Consider the following 564-nt stretch of genomic DNA (forward strand, 5'->3'; position numbering starts at 1 on the left):
TGTTTTTTTTTTCAATTTCTCCTTGATTTTTTCGATATTTTCACTAAACATTGTTAGATCAATACAATCTTCATGTTCTGAAGATGTTTTGTATTTCACAATGTTTTTTCTTTGAATCTTCTGACAAAAGAACTTATGTTGGATATAATATTTTCACTTGGATTATCTTTAAGGAAGTGTTCAACTTCCAGTTGTAAAACAAAGTCGTCAAAATATGAATTTTTTACTGTGTTTGTTACATATTTTTTTTTCAAATGAGAATAAGCATTGATATTGGGTGATTCTCTTTTATGTTTTTTTTTCTTTGATATCGCGGGTTTTATAAGCCTGGAATTACTCAACACTGAAGTGATAATTTGTGTGCAATACTTCAAATTCCATTTGAACGGTTTTCCAAAAATCTATCTTTATTAACTCCATGTGTTTGGTGTAAAGTTCTTTAATCGTCTTATGTGCTTCGGGTGTTATTTTTTAGTATGTTTTCTTTTGTTTTTTTTAAACTAAAAAACATCATGATGAACAAGATTTGTATTTTTTATGATTGTTTTTTTGTATTTATTATGA

Source organism: Entamoeba invadens (genome assembly GCF_000330505.1).
Source record: "Entamoeba invadens IP1 unplaced genomic scaffold scaff_1105074724328, whole genome shotgun sequence".
In the NCBI taxonomy this organism is placed as follows: domain Eukaryota; phylum Evosea; order Mastigamoebida; family Endamoebidae; genus Entamoeba; species Entamoeba invadens.